This window comes from Macadamia integrifolia, chromosome 13 (genome assembly GCF_013358625.1).
Source record: "Macadamia integrifolia cultivar HAES 741 chromosome 13, SCU_Mint_v3, whole genome shotgun sequence".
NCBI lineage: Eukaryota > Viridiplantae > Streptophyta > Magnoliopsida > Proteales > Proteaceae > Macadamia > Macadamia integrifolia.
In genome coordinates this window covers 20,490,390-20,500,354 of record NC_056569.1, presented here as the reverse complement: position 1 = coordinate 20,500,354, position 9,965 = coordinate 20,490,390, and the positions used below count along the sequence as shown (strand labels likewise).

The window sequence follows — 9,965 nt, the reverse complement described above, 5'->3', positions numbered from 1 at the left end:
GACTATTTTCTCAGTCTTCAGCACTCTGACCCAACTTATAGAGCTTGCGGCTCTTTCCAGTAGTAATGTGGCATATAGTTGTTGCTAAGGATAAATGTTTTTTTAATTATATAAATAAGGTGGTATATATTCCTATGACGACCTTCATATTTTCCATGCAAATTCGGAAATCTGTTTTGATGATCTCTCCCTATTTGCAATCTCTCTCAAGTTTCCCATGAAAGCATAAATTAGTGGTGGAACAAAGCTGGGAGTTTGCAACTATCCACAAACAGAAAGAAATAGAAAAAGCAATAATCAGAATACGTCAACTCCATAACATGTATATGAGCCAATGAAAGGTGTTGAACTACAGTGTAGAAACTTGCCAAGCCCACAATTAGGAGAAGGATTTAAGAGATTTGAATACCCAATGTCCTATTTAAAAAGGTCAAAGAAGAGTTACATTTGTATGTCGCATGAAATTCGGTTCTTAAGCAAAGAAGATGAGTCAGTATGAATAGGATTCTTAATCATGTATGTATCATTTAAGCAAATTTACATGACCACGACAACTTATGGTCAATCAATAAATCTATCATGCATGGTCATTCTCTCTAAGAACATAAATGAAGTTTTTCAGTTTTACATATTTAGAATCTACGAATTCCAATCACCTAACATTTTGATTCACCTTCAACCTCACGTTAGAAGCAGATTAGAGAATGGTTCAAGCTGGAAGAACAAAGTCAATGCAGAACCAATTGGATTAAAAACAAAAGAAATATCATATAAATTATATCAAAATCATAGCTGAACTACCCAAAACAATAGTAACAAAAATGCATTACATTTAACTGACAATTCAAAATCATCAAGTATAATTTTCAGATTCAAATAAGAATAGATTTTTGTATATCATGTCATATATAGGGATGTATGTTAATCCAACAATTCTTACCCATGGAACCTCTTCATCTTTTCTTGTACTTGCCATCTAAATAAATTTTGTAAGAAACCAAGTATTGCTACATGTATTAATCAAGTAAGACAACTATCAATAGAATGCACAAATATCAACAAGCAAGTTATATAATCCCTAACCTTACAATGAGTGATATCGCAGTCCTCTACCAAGTCGCAATGAGATTGAAGAGAGACTTCAAGCACTGAAGAGATGATATTACCAAAATCTTTCATCTTTGCAGCCACTGGAAACTTTTTCGGTTAGAATTTTAACTCTAAGCAAATAGGGAAGAATCTATGAGAGAGAGAGGGATGAGGAAGAGACGTGAGAGATAGACATGGAGAGAGAAAGAGACAACCTGAATTCGAAAACCCTCAATCACAGATAGATTTTGCAGAAGCTGAGAGAGATAGACTTGAATCCTTTAGAGGAAAGGAATGTATACTTAAAAGGCTTGTGTTCGTCAAACTTTTTCCAAATCAATTCAGCCTTAAAAAATACACACAAACATGTGAGGAGGGAAGGGGTTAAAGAGAGACACAAACCTTCGACAAGCACCAAGCATTGAATACTATTGAATTGGCTTGCACTAAGTTCTACTACTAGAACAAAGTGGGAGACTGATGGATGGTATTGGTGAGTGGAAAGGCCTGAGTTGTAGAATAAGAATGGGGAAGCGACTGGATTGGCATGAGTTGTAGAAGAAGACGCTTTGCGAGGAAGATAATGGATCGATCATCTCATTTGAGGTACGACCTAGGATTCCAAAAGAACAGAAATTGAGGAGAGAGAGAATGACCATCGTGTCTAGTTTCGTCATCTATGGTTGGGGAAGGTTCAAGGGTTAGATCTCCAAAATGAGAAGGAAAGTGCGAGAGAGAGAGAGAGAGAGGGAGAGAGAATGTGTTACACCCGTGCCCTAACCCGGTCTAATTTGAACTGTTGTGATAGGTCTCTGATCGGAGGTGGGAAGTACCATTGGGTTTTGGCTCACAGCTGCCCATTGCCAAAGGGGAAGATATGACTCCACATGTTCGTGTATTGATTTCCAGTCCAACTGGAGGGGATTCGTACCTTCCGATCCCAGACGGTAAGTGATCTGACACCCCACACCTGAATCCTGGCACACTCCAAAATTGTCGAAAGACCATAAACACAACCTAGGGAAACTACCCATGTGAGACCAACTAGTGGACAGCAAGCAGTCAAGACAGCCTGTCTTGACCACCGGAAATAACCCACTGAAAACAGTCTAGGCTTGTTTCCGTTAGCTATTTTTACTAGCCACTTAGGCTGTTGGTTGGGTTTTGATGCTCGTGGGTCCTGCCGCCAGCATCGTAGACAACCCCGAATGATTCCAAATCCTCCCCCACACCTTCCTCATGACATGAGCACCTTACGAACTGAAGTAGTCGGGTCCACATGCCCCGAAAGTCGGATTAATCCATTTGGACCAAACTAGGACCGAACAAAACAGGCCCTAAGGACTAACTTACCATATAAGTGGAAATGAGGAATTCATTTCCTCATTTCTCACTTGTGTACAAATGTGGGAGAGGAGAAGGAGGAGAGAAAGGAAGAAGAATAGGGAAGGACTCACCTTTGCTCCCGGCTGCCGCATCGTTGTCAGAATCCTTGCCGGGGGCTAGTGCAACCTGTCATGCCACTCTCTCTCTCTTCATTTTGAACTAGGCTAAGCTAAGTATAGGTAGAATCTTGACCCATATACCTTCTAGAGATCGGGGATTGCGTATTTCGTCTCCTCGGTGCTATTACCGAGCTCAAACCAAGTCCAGTGAGCTCCAACAACAAGATTAACCAAATGACCACTTAGATTTTAGATCATTTGATCGATGTATCTCCAAAAGGCTCGGTGGAATCAGGATTTTGATGGCTAAGAATGATGCAAGGAATATCCCCCACAAACTCCATGGAACAAATCCCGATGATCGGGCAAGAGCTGGGAAGCCCCAAATCTCACGGACAGTTCTGTACTGCCAGTGAAAACAAGCCACCAAAAACACTGGGTCTATTTTCGGTGACTATTTTTGGTGAACATGAGAAGTCTTAGGACCTCTCTGTTATGTCCACCGGAAACATCACTATTTTTGGTGGACAATAACTGTTTCTAGTGACAATACTGTCACTGTGGGACTTTGTCTGTACCCTTTGGGGATGACCTATGTGGGTCCCTCCTGATGTTTTCGACACGTATTGACATTCGATTACCTTTGTGCAAGGATTAAAGTATCATTATCGGTCGCCGTATCGGTCGGTCGGTCAAAATTAAGATACGTATCGGAGGGTATCGTATCGTATCGGAGATACACTAAGATACGCTAAAGATACACACATAAATGGATAGGAAACATTTTTTTAAATACTTTTGCATAAATAATTTGTTAAAAAAAGCCATTGATAACATGTATTATGCATAAACACTAAATTGAGAGTATCGTACTAAGAATTCAAGGTCTGTAGTTGTTCCATAAATGTAAAATCCTTGTTCCCAACCTTGATTTCCACTTTAGTTAGAGAGAAATATGGTTGACAACAACTTTGGAACAAAAACCCTTCAAAAAATCTTTTTTTTTCTGAAAAATTACCCATATTGGCCATTATATGACCGTAGCGCCGATACGTATCGATACTCATCGATACGTACCGATATATATCGATACTCACCGATACGTGCTAATATATACTGATACGTACCGATCGATACATACCGATACTCACCGATACGTACCAATACATACAGAAACGTACATTTACCTCAATTTTATATTTTTCATAGAGTCGTATCGAGGCATGTCATATCGTATCGATGTGTATTAGTGGTGTATTGATGCATATCGGTATGTATTGTAGGATATATATCGATATGAAATGATTTAAAAAATTCAATGTATCGTATCGGTGTGTATCGTATCGACCGACTAAATTTAAGATACGTATCGGAGGGTATCGTATCGGTATCGGAGATACTTAAAACCATGCCTTTGTGCCTAAGACAATGATGCACACGTACCCTGAGGCTAGAATTGAATCGAACGATTGGTGGCCATACTTGAACCCTAATCAGCACAAACCTAATTAAAGTGAGGGATGGTTGCTTTTATTTTGGGAATGTTTATTTATTTTAGAATTACTCACATGTGTGGATTTTTACATGTTTTATTATATTGCTCAAATGATGATGATGTTCTATCATATTGTAGGTATCATGGACCTCCGCCCCGGGATCGCGATATGGCGCATAGCGCAAGTACACACGCTAGGGTTCGACCCTAATGAGATGAGATGTTATCCCCTGGTCATCAAATGCCAAGGGGGATATACGTTATGGGTAAAAGGGAGTCACCACCTAGAAAGGGTATAGGACCCATAAATGTCTCCCCCAATCAAGGGAGAGAGACTAATGACTCTGATGGATAAGGCTGGTTTGCACCAAGATTCTAGACAAGTGTCAAGTGACAGACTGGGAAGGTGTTAGGCACCTAGTCTGCCCGACCCTAAGGCCGGTCTCTTTTTGTTTGACCAAAGTTTGTTTGTACCCTACTAACTAGTCCTAAATCTAGGTCATTGAAAACCCTAAACTAGGTATCTAAGCATGACATGTGAAAACCCTAAACCAAGTGTCTAAATTGTGCTAGCTAGGTTATGATGCAAATAATGAAATGATTACGCTAATTAAAATTAAAAAAAACCTAAATGATTTAATCAACGAATTATGAGTCTTAGATTAAGCTAATTAAGTAAGTCTAAACCTAGGATTAGTTTAGCAACTTATGAAACCCTAAATTAAACTAATTCGATTAATTGAGCCTGACCTAGATGGATGATCAATGAATTTGTGAGATCCTAAATTGAATTAATTAAAATGATTAATCCTAATCCCTAGTAATTTGTGAAATAAATTATTGCAATCCTACTTAATCAAATTGGTAAAAAGATTTATAAATTAAATGGGGCCTAATTAATTTATAAAAGTGAAACGGATTAATTACATTAAATGAATGCATTTTTACTAATATACCTAATCTAGTGTAGGAGGATTAAACTAAACCTACGGTTTAATTAAACTAATTATGAAACCTAATTGCACTAATTATGTTTACCTTGAGCTAATCCTAAGATGAGTTAAACATTTTCAAAACCCTAGTTAAGCTAATGAGAAGAGAATCTTTTAACTAATTAATCTAGTTAATTATCCTACATTAAATAACTAATTAATTGATTGATTAAAATAAACGAACTACTAGTGGGAAAAAGATTTGTAATTACACAAATTTAATAAATTGAATTGAATGAAGAAATCAAATGCAGTGATAAAAGAAAACTAAATAAATTAACCACAATTAAATAAACAACAGTCGAAATGACTAATTAAGTTAATTAAGTTACTTTAATTAATCTAAATTAGTACTACACTAATCATGATTTTAAGTATCGGTGCGTATCGTGCCGTATCGGCCGATATGCATCCATATCGGTAGGCATCGACACGATACATACCGATACGATACATGAAAAATTTAAAACCCTTATGTATCGATACGTATCCTACGATACGCACCGATACGCACCGATACACCACCGATACGCACCGATACTCACCGATACGTACCAATACTCTATGAAAAATTCAAAATTGAAGTGAAATGTACGTTTCTGTATGTATCGGTACGTATCGGTATGTATCGATGCGTATTGATATGTATCGACCGATACACACTGATACGTACCGATACGGTCATAAAATGGCCAAAATGGGTAATTTTTTAGAAAAACACAATTTTTTGAGGTGTTTTTGTTCCAAAATTGCTGCCAACCATTTTTCTCTCTAACTAAAGTAGAAATCAAGGTTGGGAACAAGGATTTTACATTTATGGGACAATTACAAACCTTGGATTCTTAGTGCGATACTCTCAAGTTACTGTTTATGCATAATACATGTTATATATAACTTTTTTTAACTATTTTTTTATGCAAAAGTGTATAAAAAAGTGTTTCCTATCCATTTATGCGCGTATCTTTAGCATATCTTAGTGTATCTCCGAAACGATACGATACCCTCTGATACGTATCTTAATTTTGGCCGACCGATACGACGACCGATACCGATACTTTAATCCTTGACACTAATGCAAGTGAATGTTGGAGTACAAAAGATAGGAGATAGTAGGAAAACCCAAATCCCCCATACGCACCTAATACTACGAGCCGGTTTGAGGGGCCAACCACGCCCGTCCTAAACTACACACGCCCTAAACTACATCCCATATGTTATTAAGAGAGAAAAGAAAACAAAAAAATAAAATCATTTGATTTTAGGACCCAAAATTAGAGAAATTTGAGATCCCTGGAAAGATTTTAGAAAGCAAAAGAAAAAAAAAAAAAGGGACAACTTATCAAAATCATTTAATCCACAATGAACAATTAAGGCTATAATGAAGAAAAACAAAAAAATGCAGAAGGATTGTTCTGTTTTTGATTCAGAGAGAAGGAACAAAGAAAGAAAAAAAAAAGAAAGAAGAACATGGAGCCATAAAAAAACAAACAATGGAGAGGGTGTTGTGTGGGGCGACTGGGCTCAGTTAAGCAGAAGAAGTATAAGAAGAAAGAGAAGGGTGAGAGGTAAAAGGTGTGAAGAAGATGGGTTGCAGGTTTAGGTTTCAGCAAGGGAAAGAAGAAGAATGAGAGAAGGAGAAGAAGCTGCAGGTTCGGTTGCAGCAGCAGGGAAGAAGAAGAGAAAAAGAAGAAGAAGAAGAAAGGTGGGACTGGTTTTTTGCTACAGGGAAGAAGAAGAAGGAAAGGGAGAAGAGAGGGTCTGCTGCTGTTGTTTAAGGGTTGCAGCAGCAGGGAAGAAGAAGAGGAAAAAGAAGAAGAGAAGAAGAAGAGAAGGAGGAGAGGTTGAGTTCGGTTAGGAGGAATAGAAGAGGAAGAAAAAGGGAGTGGAGAGGGGCGACCAGACTTTTCTGGTGAAGGTTCAGAATCAGAACCGGATTCTGTACCAGACTCGTCATCATCTTCATTGTCGGATGTATGGCTAGTGACAACAGATCGGGCGATCGAATTTTGAGCAGCCACGGGATTGGCAGTAGGCTTCTTGACTGGTGATTTTTGTCGGCGGAAGTCAAAGCTGTTGAAGAGGCTGTACTCCGGCATACCAGAGAGCATATCGGTGATGTTGTGAGCAATTGAGAGGGAGACTGATGGAAGAGAGGAAGAAAAAGAAGAAGAAGAAGAAGAAAAAGGAGAAGAAAGGAGTGGAGAGGGGCAGCTGGAGAAGAAAGATGGAAGAGAGGAAGATGGGTATTAGGTTAGGGTTGAGATCCTAATCTAAGGGTCTAGATTAAAAGAACAAAAAACAATTTAAAGAAAAAAACTAAACCAAATTAATCTACTTAAGTAAACATGTTAAATAAAAAAAACCAATTAAACCTAATTAATCTAAAAGAATCAATTAAACCTAAATACCTTTAATTGGACCGGAATAGATCAATTCACATCTAATAAACCGTATTGAACCAAACTGAAACTAATTAAACATAATTAATCTAAATAAATCAATTATTAATAAATTAGAAACTAATATATTAAACTAATTCTAAATCGCTATTGGGAGAAAAAAATAAATAAATACCTTAACCCGGCTTTAATCAAGAAACAAGGGGAGATAGCCCTTGTGCTTCAAGCCCGAAATTGAATCGAACCGGACTAGGTCTCCCGGCTCAAGGAAGAATTACACATTCAAAAAATTTTTTACTTGGAGGGAATCTTTATTTATAGAGAGGGAATTAGCAAAACCTTCATGGGGCCATATTCCTTCTCTCAAATTTTTTTCCCCCCCATTAGGAAGAGAGGAAGGGCTATTCTTATAGCCTTGGGACTTGGGACAATTCTCTTATATTTCCGATGTGGGATTAAAAAACTAGAGAGAATTGTCCACTAAGGCTTGCTTTTGGGCAAAGGGGTTTGGGCGCCATGTGGCACCCTTTGGTTGCTCGGATTGGAATCTGATACCGAATTTTGGAGTCGACTTTCGGGGGTCATATCTTTCAAACCTTTTGTTGGAATTCAACGTGTAATATGTCGTTAGAAAGCTCAGTCTGAGCACTATCCAATGATGTGAGACACGATTGTAGTCTTGATCGGGAACCTATACGAAAATATACATAAAGTAGGGACCCGAATCATATAATGAAAGAGAGAATTGGGCGTTGATTCGCATAGTTCTCGCATCAAAGTGTAATGTCCGACTTGAGGGGACAAGCAACAATAATCCACAACATCAAATTCTAATTTTTGAAAACATTTTCTCTTGAAAGTTTATAGGAAAAAATGGTCATTTTCTACTCTAAGTTTGAAAATTCTCCAAGTCTAAAATATCCAACATGTAATCCTTCATATTGTCATCATTGCCGGGGGGTGACAAAATTCGGTGTCTATAGATTGCCCCTCTTTGACCGAGACCTGTGTAACGGTCGAAAGGCAAAGAAAAGAACACACCATTTTGTCACCAAGAGCAATGTACTGCCGACATCCAGCTCAAGGATGGCGGTGGTGCAAATGCAAATGCAAAACAAGAGATAAGACCAAAGATAGGAAATGTCGATCGATAACACATGCGAAATCAAGTAGTATGTGGGTGCTACCGTGATATAAAACCTACTGTAGTCGGTCAATATGCAGGTAAAACCTAGACTAAGGACGCACATGCAATAAGCCATTCTTAGTGTAAAGAACCAAGTAGACAATGAATGCAGGTATGAAAGAGTACAAATGCAATTGGCCGTCAGGTATAAATAACCAAACACACCATGAATCTAAAAATGAGACAAAGGTGTAAATGCAATTAGCCAACATTGGTATAAAGAACCAAGTAGACTTGAATGCGAGTATGGAAAGAATGTAAATACAAACGACCATTAGGTGTAAATAACTAAACGGATTGCGAATGCAAGTGTGGAAAAATGGTGTAAGCGTAATTAGCCAACATTGGTATAAAGAACCAAGTAGACTATGAATGCAAGTATGATAAAAGAAGTGTAGATGCAATCAATTGTCATTGGTATAAAGAACCAAGCATACCATAAATGCAAATATGAGACAATGGTGTAAATGAATGGTCAAACACAAGAGAAACTAGGTTTGACCTCGGTGTAAGTAACCACCAGATGCAACTTTCAGTCTCAACAGCCGGACTTAAGGTAGAAATGGCATTGGTATAAATAAATGCCAAACCCGATCTTTAGTTTGAAAATAACTAGACTTAAATAGAGGTGACATTGGTGTAAATAACCGTCAGATCCAATCTTCGGCTTAAATAACCGGACTATGAGGTGAGACTGACATTAGTGTAAATAACCGTCAGACCCAATCTTCAGTTCAAAAATAACTAGAATTAAATGGAGGTGACATGGGTGTAAATAACTGTCAGATCCAATCTTCGGCTTAAATAACCGGACTATGAGGTGAGACTGACATTAGTGTAAATAACCGTCAGACCCAATCTTCGGTGTAAATAACCGGACTTGAAATGGAGCTGACATTGGTGTAAATAACCGTCAGGCCCAATCTGTAGTATAAACAACTAGATTTGAAATGGAATTGGTAATGGTGTAAAGAACCATCCGAACCAATCTTCGATGTAAATAACCAGAATTGAAATGGAGCTGACATTGGTGTAAATAACCGCCAGGCCCAATCTTCGATGTAAATAACCGGACTTGAAATGGAATTGGCCATGATGTAAAGAACCATTGAACCAATCTTCGGTGTAAATAACCGGACTTGAAATGGAGTTGGCAATGGTGTAAAGAACCATCCGAACCAGTCTTTGGTGTAAATAACCGGAATTGAAATGGAGCTGACATTGGTGTAAATAACTGCCAGGCTCAATCTTCAGTGTAAATAATCGGACTTGAAATGGAATTGGCCATGGTGTAAAGAACCATTGAACCAATCTTTGGTGTAAATAACCGGGCTTGAAATGGAGCTGACATTGGTGTAA

The 9,965-nt window shown here is 38.1% G+C and overlaps 1 long non-coding RNA gene across 1 annotated transcript; it reads right to left on the bottom strand.

The window, feature by feature from the left end:
• Positions 1 to 388: 388 nt before the first annotated feature.
• Positions 389 to 7,764, bottom strand: LOC122058726. The gene is made up of 2 exons (XR_006133887.1): positions 7,596 to 7,764; positions 389 to 714 (listed from the first exon to the last, which is right to left on the bottom strand). It is a non-coding gene; the product is annotated as an uncharacterized LOC122058726 (long non-coding RNA).
• Positions 7,765 to 9,965: the final 2,201 nt, after the last annotated feature.